Source organism: Lepisosteus oculatus, chromosome 22, assembly GCF_040954835.1.
Source record: "Lepisosteus oculatus isolate fLepOcu1 chromosome 22, fLepOcu1.hap2, whole genome shotgun sequence".
Classification (NCBI taxonomy): Eukaryota; Metazoa; Chordata; class Actinopteri; order Semionotiformes; family Lepisosteidae; genus Lepisosteus; species Lepisosteus oculatus.
The window spans coordinates 8988093-9001379 of NC_090717.1; the positions used below are offsets into that span (position 1 = coordinate 8988093).

The window sequence follows — 13287 nt, forward strand, 5'->3', positions numbered from 1 at the left end:
ACATGCAATTTTCTATTGCTTTATTTCACCAGTTAGGTAATATGAGAGCGAACTCTCAATTATACTGATGGACTAGAGAGAACCATGTGTATAACAGGTCATTGACTGGATCAGTTGGAGTGAGGCACCTTTCTCAGGGGTACAGCAACAGTTTTCTTCCTGAGAGTGTGGACCCACAACCCTGAAGCTTACCCTTCTGAGCTTACTGGATTTCAGAGAACTGCCTCACCAAAATCCATTTAGAAATCGTATCACTGCAGATTACCATTTCTAGAAATACATTTGACTGGGTCAGGGGTGTTAAGGGTTTAGAACAGGGTTAAGTATACAATGAACTACAATGATACACATTTATCAGTGGTAGTATCTTCAAAGCAATAGGAGAAAAGCTCAATACAAAAGCTATTCATTGACTTAATAAAGCTCAGAGACCTAAACCCTTTAAATCCTAAGATAGAATTTATGAGCAAAATGAGTTACAAATCAAAGAGTTCTAGGATTACCTTGCATTAAGTGTATTGTTTTAGAAGCTATGACAGATGTGCAAGCTCTGCTAAAGTGAAGTACTTTCAATTCCATTCAATCATTTCAAATAAAGTACAATATCATAATGTCTTTGTGTTTTTAGAACCATAACTGAAGTTAGTAATTTGGGTGAAATCTCCCACTAAGAGATGCATATGGTTGTTTTGTCTTTGTCCCTTTGAAATTTCAGTTTAGAGAGGTCCGGATATAAAAAAAATTAAAAATTGATTGACATTGTTTTATGCTATGCTATTATGCGAAGTATGCTATTCCAGAGTTTACAAAGGAGACTGCATAAGAGATATATAAACCTTGACGTTTGTCCTTTAGAAAGGCTTTGTAAATGGTTTTGCATTCCAGTCAGCCCTACATCTGTGTGAAAAGTAATTAAGAATTGTGTACTCTGCCATGATAATTAGCCAATTAGACAAAGGAAAATTGGATTGTGTTTCTGCACAGGCACCCTGGGACCTCCTGGCAGGTGAGCGAAATTAAGTTCCGTTTCAGGTATCCAGCCTGAAACCTCTATGCTCTCAGTCCACAACTTTCCTACTTTCCCATTTTGTAGTTCAAACCTGAGAGCTGTTTTACTTCACTGAGTTTTACCTACAGTAATTACATAATGATTTGATCAGACTTAGTCATTATGTAACCATCTCTGTAGGGCGGAAACATGTTTGTGATTTTGAATTTGTGCTATTACATATCCGGATTACATTCAAAAATGTATTAAACATTTTTTTACCTCGCTATGCTACTGGCATTAAAATAGAAAACAGATTAGCCCTGCAATCAGCCGAGTAAGAGTAAATACAGACCTCTGGGAAATCATCCTAAATTCTGATTGTTTGTTTGTGCAGGGCAGTTTGCATCTATTAGCTGTGTTCGCAGGCCAAGCCATCTGGCACTGGAGTTGCTCTGTGTGTGCCATTATTTTATGAGATGATTGCTCCTAGGAGCTGCACAGCAGCCAGGTTATAATTATAATATTGATAAGTTTAGGTCTTCATGACGTGAGATGTTCTGACCAGTCTTTCTCCTTCAATACATTACTGTACTTGTATTCTTTTCCCGATTCCAATCAAATTCAGAAAATATCCCTTTCCAATAGAAAAAAGAAATGGTTTAGTCCTGCTGTTAAAGAAGCGACCTCCAACATATTTCCAATGAGAAAACCAAGGCAAGTGTGAAGTAAAACAATATGAAGTCACTTACTGTATGAGCTTCACAGTGTATTTTGATCAGATCTAAGGGAAGGTACTCAAAGTACTTTTTATAACAAATACTGTGAGTATTTGTTAGTGACGTGAAACAATTTTCGATCCTGTTCTTATTCTTTTTTTTACTCTTTTCATTATCGTTCTTTCATCTTTAATTACAACTAAATAGATTCAGTTCATTTTCATATGATTAATCCTCCTCTCTTTATCACTTGAGTGCAAGTGACCTGTCACAGGGATGGCCAGTTGCCATTACTTCTTTGAGCTGCTCTGCTAATGATGATGCTAGCACAGACGCCATCTTTTTCAAGTGCTTTAATGAAGAATGCATAGTCCTAGAATACCGAATTTCTTAACATACAGTACCACTTTGTGGCCAATGCCCTTTCTGTATCATATGCTCTGTGTTATAAATACTGCCCACCTTTGGCAGGACAGAAAAAGGGTTCTTCCATCTCACAGAAGCGACTGGAATTTTCCTTGATTGTCACTGAATATCAACTGAGACTCAGAGGTGCTGAGTAAACGTTTAAAAACAGAAGAAAATAGCGCAGAAAAGTGCAACACAACAGAATTCTTCCCTGCTCTCCTGCCTCTGGTAAGCTGTCTGGCTGTCAGTTACTGTCAAATCTGCCTGCCTGTTTAAAAATTTTATTAGAACTATTGAATCTGATAGCATGTAAAAATAATAAATTTACAAAACATATTTGAGATTTCTTCTACCAGCCATACAATTAAAGGTAAGAGATTGTTCTGCATTTTAAATTGTAATGGCAGCATTGCTGACCTAAACCAGTTCCCTTTATACCCTGACAGAACGTCAGAGTCATCAAAAATTGGTAATTGATGAGGCAGGGATTGGGAGATATTGTCTTCATACAGTATAGAACAATATATCATCAGCATTGAGGAAGTCATTATCTGTAAAACTTGACTGTTTTAAATCTGACCTTATCCCACTTACTAAGGGTGTTCCTCAGGGTTCTATGCTGGCATCTTTACTATTTACTGTAGTATTAACTTTTCTTCTTGGTCAGACTATTGCGGTCATGGACTTCATTTGCAGTCTAAATCAAATGGTACTCTTCTGATTTCTGCATTTTACTGCCGATATGTATTGTGATATGGATGTGACATAACATGTTTAAGTAAATGTTAATCTGAGACAAGCCTCAAGTTATACACAGAGGCCCTCAGCATCAATTTTGGGAGGTTAGTTATGAGTATTGTTGACAGTGTGGAACCGTTGATGAATGTTAAGAACTGTGGTGTTTCTTTTGGCCCTGTGTTATTTGTAAGACCCTTCCATTTTACTGGGACTGGACTATGGGAACACCTTTGTGGGATATTTGCTAAGGGACTAACTAAGCTTTAGTATGTTTGTGTGTTAACTAAAAGTACTGTCTCAGCACATAACATAAGCTTAAATGCATTGAATAGTTTACCTCAAGGTTATCTTACAGTATATCTTAGAGTGAAGCATTATCAGAAAATGCAGTTATCATAATTTTATTAACTTTTGATTTCAAATGTGATTCCTGTGTCATGGCAACATCTATTTTTTCCTTTCTTAAATAATCTAGACAGCTAGAACTTTTATTAGGAGAATGTGGTCCTCATACATTCCAGGAAAAAATAGAAACATTAGTCATTGGTATCAGGGAACTAATCCATTTTTAAAGAGGAATAGGCAATGTCTTGAAAAGATAAAGTATACACAGTAGCAGCTAAGTGAGAATTGTGCATCAAAGTAGCAGCTGCAGGAATGATAGCCTTAATTTCACTCCTTAGCAGAGTGCAATCTTCAGTAACCTTACGTTCCAGAATCCCCAGCTTCGCTGAATGAGTATTCATTGTTTTTTGTTTTCTTTTTTTCATCTGAGACCAGCGAGCACATCTGTGAGGAGATTGTTGCCCTCGCATAGTCTAAGAAAAAAAGAAACAGAAACATTAATTTCTAGCAATGAATTGACTCCCGGATAAAATGGGACCACATGACGTGGTCGGATAATGTTGACGTTGCTCTCTGCCTGCAGTTTAGATATCCTCCCCATGTTCACGTTTCCAGTTTCTTTCCACAGTACCGGGACATACCGGTAGGTTAATTGACTTCTGGGGAAATTGGCTCTAGTGCGAGTGTGTGCATTTGTGTCTATCTGTCTTTGCCCTGCGATATACTAGCATCCCATCCAGGGTATATCTGGCTCCCCTACAACCCTGTGTTGGATAAAGTGGCTAGATAACGGATGGCTGGCTGGAAGTGATTTAAATTGCTATTGATTAAAAATCCACGTGCTTCAAATCAGCCAACCATGATTTTAGCTGAAGTAACGTAAAGTTGTGTGACAGACTGGCCCAAATTTTGAGTTGGAATATGTCCTGTCCCTCTCATTAGGAATGTCAGTGACTTATGTTATAACTGCAGCTCTTGTTCTCATCAAAAGCAGAAAAGCAGAAGAAATGTGAGGTTTTTAGCTTTGAGGGTCGGTGGGCCTAAGGGGCACGTGACCAAGGTTATGGGCTGCTTTGCAGATTAAACTCTGTCAGGCTGACACCCCTGCCAAGCTCCAAAACAAGCGTGATGGATGACGGGTGCAGCACCTGAAAACAAAGCACCTCACAAGCTGTCAGCTTTGCTCAAAGTGCCCATCCATCATCCTCCTACCCCATGTGCGTAGCAGCCTGCTTCAGAATCCTCTCCATTTGCAGCCACTGGTACTGTACCTCCTCTCCTCCTCTAACTAGGGGAAAACCTCTTTTTTAAAACACCAGAAGAAAACATTTTCTCTGCACGCATGTGATTTGCTTCACAGAACATCCCAACTAAAGGAGGCTTCAGTACAGTATATTGTCTAAAGGTGACTGTGGTGACAGAAGGTGGGCTCATTTTTTTAATTTACAGTTTTTTAATCAAAGCCATCTTTCTATCATTGAAAAAATAACTTGCTTTCCACGTTTTAGCACCCAGGTACTCTTTAGTGTAAAAGAGAAAAAATGTACTGTATATAGATAGGACCCATGAGTCCATTAAATGAAACTCACATTCTGATAATTCATTCACAGAAGCGAAATTAAACTTTACTTTTTAATAGTGTCAAATTCTTTAACTTTAAACACTTTTTGATTCATTTTCTGTATAGAGAATAGCAGACTCCAAAAGTTAAGAAGTACTGAAATCTAAAAATACATACAAAATATCTGAAATACTGTAGATGACAATGTATGTCTAAAGTATTTTTAAAGTATATTTAAATATTATTTACCAATACTCGAACAATATTTGATTTTACATATGTTTTTGGCTTTAATATAGTTTAATATATGTGGCATGGTGGCACAGTGGCTAGCATTGCCACGTTGGAGCTCTGGGGCCCTGGGTTCAGTTTTGGACTCGGGGTGCTATCTGTGTGGGATTTGTATGTTCACTCCAAGTTCGCGTGGGTTTCCTCTGGGTGCTTGTTTAACATTAAAGACATACTCGTGGGTTTAATTTGCTTCTGGGAAAACTGGCCCTGGTGTGATGTGTGCATGTTTGTATCTGTGTGTGCCCTGCAATGGCATCCTGTCCAGGGTGTATCAAGCTCTGCGTCCATTGTTTTCCAGATGATTTGATTTCATTGATGCTATAGACGCCAGTTTAATTACACTGACAATTTAAATAATCGGTAAAAATCACACCCATATGTGCATCTGAAAGAGCTGCAAGGTGACAGAGAAAGTTTTTGAAAAAATGTATTTTATAGTATCCACTAAGCCTTTAAGCTATCCTTGCGTTAACAGGAAATAAATGATCAGGTCTTTCCCTGTCCAATATCAACCTCGGAAAGCAGTTTTACTAAAAATAAAAAAAGTTATTTTAAACAAGTGTCCCAATGTCCTCTACTGCATAAAGAGTTACAAAAACAGGAATTGTTAAAGTGAGCTCCCATGTTAGTTAACTAAATCTAGACAGGAGTGACTTCCTTGTACCCCTCACTGCATACTTCAGCAGGGCTAGGGCTAAGATTCCCATCGTTATCAACATCTTAATGACATCCTGCAGCTGGCTGGTGTCTCTTACCTTATGAGATGAGCTTTTTAGTGTTTCATTCAGAAAGTCCCAGCACTTCCCCAGAGAATGGGCCTGCTTCTAACTATAGAATTGGAAAACAAGCACTGCTCTCTTTATTAGAGAGCAGAGTGTGGTAGGTCACCTTGAGAAGAAAAAAAAAGGTGGAAAATATTTTAATAGACTGTAGGGCCTGTCTTTTAACATCTACTGTTTCTGGTCCTTTTTATTCATTTGTTCATCTATTAATTTTCGAACCGCTCCTTCCAGTTCAGGGTCGCGGGGGAGCCAGAGCCTATCCCAGCAAGCAATGGGTGCAAGACAGGGTTCACTCTGGACAGTACGCCACTTCATCACAGGGCACACACCCAGATGACATTTCACCTACAGTAGCAGTGTGTCTTTGGACTGTTGGAGGCAACTGGAGCACCCAGAGGAAACCCGCATGAACGTGGGACCAACAAACTCCATACACATACCAGCCCAGGTCTGAAATTGAGCCCAGGGTCCCAGTGAGGCAGCAATGCTAACTATTGTGCTGCTTTAGGGCCCTTATTATTGCATTTCAAAAGTGACAAATCCGAATGTGATTTAAATAGTTTTAGGCCCAGATGTAATAAGAAAGGCCAGTGACAGTACAAGCATAGCATAATTTGTGGTGGGATTATATCACATCACTATCCCACCATTGAATGTTGGGATAAGATATCCCACCAATATGTTAACCAGTGGATATACAGTATACTGTATATAACGAGTGTATCTCTGCTCTCCTGGGATTCAATTACTTGTGGGCTCAGAGCCACAAATCAGCACTTTCTATGCAGCAGTTGACTGCTATACCAGACGTCCTGGTCATAACCTTATTTATGCCCATTATTCATTCTACATAACTGAAAAATGTTTTTAGCAAAAATAAAATGAAAGTCTGCATTCAATATGTGAAGGTACACCCTTCCAGGGTAAGGTGAAAGTTAAGAGCAGCAGCTTGCATGAATTGTGAGTTTAAACTTAAATTAATTTATTCGTCCAGCAGAAGGAACTCTGTAATGAATTCTTATTTCCACCTTGAGAAGTCTTATGGAATTTCCCTCTTCAATAATTTAGTTTGAATCACATACAATGTGCACATTAACAGGAAGCTTAGGCAACACAACTGGGGAAGCCAGAAATGCCCAAAAATATATTTTTAGCAGTTGTAGGCATAAGTACCAGCTCCTTGGGTGCTGTGTGTATTTGAGCCTCCCTGATATTTATTGATCAGACAAGATATTAAAGAGAGCAGAGATGTGTTTAGACCTTGTGTGCATTTGGGAGATTGCTGTAGTGTGTATACATGATGTACATTGATTGTGTGCAATAGTTAGGTGTGGAAAACATTACTGCAGGGACATTTGTGTGCTTTAAAATAGTGTGAACAGCACCTTAATAAATAATAATACAGTGCATTGTGAACAGCCCCCTCTACAAACAACTGGCAGCCAAGGATGATGGGAAAACTGCTCCTGTGATCTACAGTAGCTGGCGAATCAGCTTCCATTCTGTATTCTTTCTTGTCTTGTACGTGTATTTGAAAATCTAGCTTGTTTACAGAATGTCCCTCAGGTATCTGGAGCATACAGTATATTGAAAACTGTAACATTTTAAAGAACTAATGATCCTTGAAAATGCCTCAAAAGATCTGTTCTCAAAATTAATGATGAAAACAACCATCATTCGTTTAGTGGCATTTTTACTGTTACTGTAGGTCTTTTGTTCATTTATGTATGTTTTCTTGTGGGTTAGCATGGCTGTCTCCCAGCACTGGGGCCCTAGGATCAATTCTGGATCAGGAGTGCTCTCTGTGTGGAGTTTGTATGCTCTGTCTGTGCTTATCTGAGTTTCCTCCCACAATCCAAAACCATACTGGCAGGTTAATTTTCTTCTGGAAAAACTGGTCCTGGTGTGACTGTGTCTGTGTGCATCCTGTGATCTGGCATCCTGTCCCTGGCTGTGGCTGTTGTCTGTGGTCCTGAATTTTATGAAGTGGTGAGAGAATGGATAGGTGGATATTTTATGCATGAAACAGATCTTTGTTTTATGCATAAAAACAAAGTGCAGTGATTTAAAGTTGTCCAAAATCCATCTTAGAATTTGCCAACAAACTATTTGACAAGCCTTATCTGTACCACACGTTTGCTGCGTCTTACAGTAATGCCCAGAATGAAAGATCCACCTGGACTGTAACTGAAAAGACTGCTTATTTCTGCTGCATACGTCTCAAAGCCTTGCAAATATCATTGAACTTATTTAGAATCTCATCTAAGACTACCAAGCTATTTGTGACAGGTTTCTGATTCAGATGGAGTTATTAGCACCTGTGTCTTAGTGTTTGCAAATTGAAACAATCCAAAGGGTGTTTCTGGTGGAAGTGTAGAACCTCTTTCTCTTTCCATTCTGTGTGCTTGAATATTTTCTTGAATATGATGTGGCCGACCTGTGTATATCTCAGAGGCATGTGAGAACGTTTCTATAAAAGGCAAAGAATAAATGAAAATAACACTGACAAAATATTAAAACATTCTAAAAAAGAAACCACCATCCTAAAACATAGCTGTATCAACCTTTAAAAATCCAAACAGGGAAGATAGACTGAAAAGATAGTATTAAAAGAGCCTTCTAAAGAATGTACAGTATATGAAAAAACTGCATGATGTCTCTTAAAATATCTACCAACCAAGCAGGCAGACATGGAATAAGAAATGACAGTTGCAGAAAACAAACAATGCAATTTTATTATAAGGAACATGCTTAGAAAGTCAGAGGGAGTTTCTGCTTATGAATCCTGTTTATAGGCCATGAAAGGAATATTTCCTTATGTAGTAAGACTGCCAAGTATTCTGCATTGCTTGACAAAACACTTTCTGAAAGTGACAGGCATGATGTCAAATTGCGACACAACAAGGCACTTAGTAAAAGCAAGGAAAGTTGTGAAAGAAATTGGTGTGATTTTGCATGGCAGTCATTTCTATCCATTGTCAGAAAGTCACTTATTATTATTATTATTGCAGTAGAGCAAGCTTTGATGTTGATAGACTGAGAGGACATTGAGATATTTTCAACTTCCAACTTCTTTTGAAACCAACGCTGATGTGCTGCTCAGACAGCTTAATCAACATATTCAGATTATAAATGAATGTTACTTCAGACAGCTGTTGATAAAAGGTGGCTTGCTCAAAAGATAAAATCACTATTTAATAACAAAAAAACTTGATGTAAGCTGATCTACATGCTTTAAAAATGTATTTATTTTCGTAAATCATCTTCAGAAAGTAATTTTAACAAATGGTTGAAATAAGCATTTTAGCAATGTAGCCCTTGTCACTGGTAGTAGGAATGTGGGGATAAGGAGTTGTATTCTCAGTTTGGATCTCATCACACCACACTGCTAAACAGAATATTTGTTGGAAAGATGTATTTGTACTAAAACCAAAAGTACGTATTTGCCAACATGATCTAGGGTTCTTTGTTCCATTACTGGTATAGTCAAGATACTTTACCTGAATTTAACGTGATGGGTGCATTTAGTAAATGAACTCTTTGCAGCACAAATGCTGCATTTTGGATGACACTGAGAACATGGTATTGCATAACATGTAATGTAAGTAGTGTACTGACAGCATCCCTTAGCACTATTCTTCTTCTTTTGCCATTGAGACCAGCACTGAGTAAGAATGTCTGTCACTTTCTGTGCAATTTATTGGCTTAACTTGTGTCGTTTGCAGTTCTTTCCAGCTGTGTACCGGAGTCCTGTTCCTGGCCTTGGTCATGCATGCCAGAGTTAGGACAGTTTGTACTGTTCCAACAGGATGTATAGAGTGCATACAGTGTGCATGCACATCACATTCCCAATCTGTGGTGTATGTGCACCCTGTAGGAAATGAAGGTAAAGAGTTTCATAATATTTTATCTTGCAGGATTGCAGGAAATCAAGGCAGAACATGGCACAGCTCACTTGATGACTTCTGAAGTACAATTATTTTACAGAGGCCAGACAGGGCTTCTTTTATATAGAGATATTAGGAAATGATATGTTGTTAAACATATATATTTAAGATCTCAGACTTCTGTCACACCAGATGAGACTATTGCATTCTATTCTGGGGTGTCAATGCTGCCCTAGAAACTTCTTTCTTCGTTTCAACTGGGACTTTGCTTTGCATCAGATTGGTGCTTAATTTTTCAGATTACGTCTCCTCCCTCAGAGAACAATAATGTGCAAGATGGCATTGTACTATTTGAATGTTTATTGGAGGATTCAGGGATAAAACAACAAAACATTGCTAAGTGATTAAGTAAAAATATTACATTTGTGATGCACTGCACTTCTGGGAATGAGTAGTGCATAATTTCTGTTGTTATAATTACTCTTTTCCTAATGATCATCTGTTTAATAAGCCCTACACTCCTTCGTATTTGGTTTGCAGGGTGTCAGTGTCATAACAGATTTAAATGAGTGAGAATAAAATGTGTTGATGATATTGAAGAGATGCAGAGAAACAATTACAAAATATAAAAATCTCCAAATAGATTGTGCCTCCCCTCCAATTTTTCTGGCTATAAATCATCTGAGGCATTATTCTCAAACAAATAAAATAGGCTTTTGAGGAGAATTGATGAAGTTGATCTTTTTGTTTCCCATTTATTTGGTCTTTACAAATCTCAAAAGTGGGAATTAGAGAACTCAAGGCAATTCCAATTCTGATTCTTCTATTTTCAATTTACTTTCCGCCAAGAAAATGTATGCTTGCAGATGTCTCAAGTGCCCAATTTACATAACTGCACACCTAAAATCCAGTTGCCGCAAAATGATTCTCGTTACCATTTATTTCCATTATCGTTCCTGAATTTTAGTCAAATGCTTTCCCTCTGTCAGGAAACATTCAGTTCATTTCCTAGTTTAATTAAAGACTCCAGTTCATGATTTCTTCATCTTGTCATTATAAACATTTTCCGTAGTGAAGACTGACATTTATGTATCGCTTACAGTATGACGAAGGACACTGAAAGAACTTTTTGCATACAAAAGCATTTCTTTACATTGAGTGATACAGAAATTGAGTGAGCCTTAACCGTATTATTATCTCACTGTATTTTATTTATGCAGTACTTGTTGTACACTGATTAGCATTTATCATGTACATTTGACACAATTGTAAAATAATACTAATAATAAGGGGTATTAAATGTGCTTAAATTAAGTTAGAAGCTTGTTTCCAAGACAACATTTTCGCTGGTAAACGAAGACACATTAATATATAAAGACACGATAGAAGTGTTTGCTTTTTATCATTCTATTTTATGTAGGTACTGTATCTGTGAGTGTACTGTAAGTGTGAAGATGTGTGAATTGAATCTTATGGTACTTCTTTAAAGGGATCATGACCATGACTCAGGAGAAGAATGTTGACTGTAATATTGTTTCCTGAGGTAGTTTAGGGACAATTAATTACTTAGGGACAGTGGATTGGAATTTCTTGATAGATAGCATGGTCTGCACCTTGAGAATATTAAATGCATTGGGAATCAGTGGAAAGCAAAATCCAGAAGATTTTATTTTCATGTTCAACAGAAAGACACTAGGAAGTGCTAAAAATTGTATGTGTCAAATTGTATGAGCCTTGACCCCTGTTGGCTACATACCTCCTCTTATTTAACTCCTGAATCGTACACGTCAGGGGTGGATTTTGTACATACTGTGTAGGATATTTAGTCATGTGTTCCAGCAATAAGGCTACAGTACGTAGTATGGACAGTCATGTGACAAATCAGGGATTACTCTCATGACATGCAACCTGTCTAGGCAGAATATCCATTTCAATATCCTGTGGCCTAGATGGATTCAGTCTGAGATAGAAAAAACAATTCAGAAGCGAGACTTTTAAAAAAGATCTTTGCAGAAATTACTGGTATGTAATAAACTCTTTTTCAAGATCAATTGTAAACAGACGTGGGCCCTTTTATGTATTGATTTTCTCCAATACGCACTCAAGCGCATAATTTCACAGAATGGGCCCACTATTTGCGAATTAGTGATCTGTTTACCTTTAATTTGGAGAGTGTGTGTGGGATCAGCAGCTGGGTCCCTTGCCACCTCTGCTCAGTGCCAGTCTGAAGCTCGATTAGATAAAACTTATTCTTAACAAATTAGGGGCCAGAAGAGCATGGAACCATTAGTATAAATAAATTGTCTCTTCGACAAGAACAAAGGGCCAGCAGCCTTAATGAATACCAAACAAGTTGCCTGAATTGGAGCTTTCTAATTGAGCATTCCCTGAGGTCCTGTCTCAGCCTCTGAAAGATACATATCAAACAGAACAACCATCCATTCATATCAATGACTCTAGCTTACTTATTCACCTGCCAATATGTGAATCTTTGTTTGAACTTGTTAAATGAATGTCTCTTACCACCTCCTCAGAATGTCCCTATTCAGACTAGCCCTGCAGACCCTACAATCTGTATCTCTGCTCTGCAGCTTATACCCTGTCACCAACACTACAAGATCCGAACATACTATACGCATGTCTGGAACTCTGTTTTGCTCATGTTTGCCATTCTAGTATAATGCATTGGAATGCAGCATCTTAATTTCTGCAGTTGTGCATCTTGTACTGGATTGATTTCTTAATTGTTTAGCTTATGTCTGTGATCTTATGCTCTATCCTGCATTTGTTCATTGATTCTATGCTGTATTGTCTTAGGTAACTTTTTGACATTTTGCTGTATTTTGACATAATATATACATATATAACTTATATAGATACCAACATATGAATACTGTATTAGATTCATATATTTGTCTATTATATATTAATGTATTTGTTTTAGTCGATAGTGACATACTGTATATCTTTATCCAGTAAAATACCCAGCTGTAAAAATGAAACAGTCTGAGAGTAGGACTTTGCCTAATGTTACAATACCCATGACTCACCTGGGCCACAATCTACCAGTTGCAGATCAAGAACACTAACCACTACACTTTCATAACAAATATATGTTTCACACGAAAATAATAATTTGATTCTTGTGTTTTCAATTTTGCAATAGCTTTTATTGAGGATATTGCTAATTTGATAAAGTTTAAATAATTGTGAAGAGAGATTCACTTTCCATTGATAGTAAGATCAGAGAAACTGGGTCTCGTCTGAGTTTGGTAGTTAAGGATGTTGACTAATACACTGATCTGGTTATTCATTTGGTCAGGAGCTATTCTCAAAGGACAAAACCACACAGCAATTCTTGAATAATTTATTGACTTCCCTGCAGTAAGTATACCACAGAGATTTAAAGCTTGAAAGTAATAAATAGGAATGTGTGTAGACACACATAAAGAAAAACACACAGAGACTCATTTGTTGTATGTATACTGCATGTTTTCACCCTCATGGGGTGTGGTTGTGTTTCTCAAAAATGTCTTCACCTTGAAAAGAGACCAGGTATTTCACTTTA

At 37.6% G+C, this 13287-nt stretch overlaps 1 protein-coding gene across 1 annotated transcript in view; it reads left to right on the top strand.

Moving 5' to 3' along the window:
* LOC102689698 (transmembrane protein 132D-like) overlaps window positions 1–13287 on the top strand; it is a 70464-nt gene that overhangs the window by 25992 nt on the left and 31185 nt on the right. The gene's annotated exons all lie outside the window — the stretch shown is intronic.